Genomic DNA, 1,557 nt, shown 5'->3' with positions numbered 1-1,557 from the left:
ATCTTTATGACTTTGCACCGAGTCCCTTTAGGTTCTCTGCGAGTACATATTTCATTTTTACTTATATGAGACCTGTGCAACTGCTGTTTATTCATTTGTGCTTTGGTTTATTCAACGCAGTTTAGGATTTACATAACAAAAGATCAGTCCACACAGTCCACACACAGTAAAGGCCACTCTCAAATGTGTTTAAACTTTTATTTTATAGAAACATTGAATAGTACAACCCTCTACGCTAATCCACATGAAAGAGAAAATCTCTAAAATGTTCTCATGACAGCATGTGTTTCATAAATTTAACATGAACCACAGACAGTGGGTTAGGTTGGTCAGTGGGAGACATTAACATTTACTGTACACAAACAATATATATATATATTTAAATGTGTTGCCAGACATTACCTACAGGATGTGTATATTTAAGAATTTATGGTGAACTGGTGTTTTCATTGAATAAATCACTGTCACTTCAGTCAGTCAAGTCTGCTGACAATGTCTCATATGTTTTAGGTCAGATGGTCAAAACATTTTAAGTTTAACAGAGTAAAATAAAAGTGACCGAATTATGTACAGTAAGTCTGAGTTTGTTGAGATGTAGGCAACTCATAAAAGACTACATCCTTAACTTTCTACATAACAATAGGATATTTTTGTGGTGTAACTTCCCACTGCTGCTCTTCTGATGTTGGTGTGCTCTCAATCTTCTCTAGCAGTCACAGGCACGACCTGTACATATAGTTGGAGTAAAAAATAGACAATAGTAAATGGGCGATAATAAAAACACTCATGCGTCCCTATTTCTATCATTTTGAAATTCATTGTACTGTCCTATTCATTGTTTATCAAGTTTGAAGCCAATTTATAAAATGGGAATTGAGAACAAGACTTCTGCATCTGCATGTGTTGACACTAGTGGAAAATGTCTGTCAGAGCATCTCTGTAGGTCCCTGCGGAGTTGTTTCAATGCGACAGTTATCCACATGGAGAAAAGCCCAACAGTATTACATCATCGCTGTAACTTTGGTAACTAGATCTGACAACAGTTAAATACGATATATTAGTTTTAAAGGGATTTACAATACCTTGGTCCATAAGCATCTGCTGAGGGTTGCTTCCTGTCCTCCTTCTGACAAAAGACAGTTAAAATAAAAAGATAAATAAAATAATAATAATAAAGAAAAAATTCTGATTCGAGTTTGTACAAAGGTTTCACAGACTGTTTTTTTTTTTTTTTTTTTTGTAAAAGCATCACCTCTTGTTCTGGTTGAACTTGCACCTGCAGTGGCCACCTGTAAAACAAAACGTTTTTACGATTTCTGTTTTTCAGCAGAATATTGTGAACTTGTTTGTGTACGTATAACGATGTGTCTTACTGAGCAGAATAGTGATGCCAATAAGGCAGAGGACAGCTGCAAGGATCAGGCCTCCAACACGCAGTCTGTGGTAGTCTGTATGCACATGGAATAATTTTTATTAGGTGGAGTAGACAAACTAAGTAAACTGCAGATTGTGGAGAGCGCCAAATTATAATCAACAAATATATCATGAAATAAATGT

Source organism: Austrofundulus limnaeus, unplaced genomic scaffold (genome assembly GCF_001266775.1).
Source record: "Austrofundulus limnaeus strain Quisiro unplaced genomic scaffold, Austrofundulus_limnaeus-1.0 Scaffold411, whole genome shotgun sequence".
NCBI lineage: Eukaryota > Metazoa > Chordata > Actinopteri > Cyprinodontiformes > Rivulidae > Austrofundulus > Austrofundulus limnaeus.
This window is presented reverse-complemented; position numbering follows the sequence as displayed.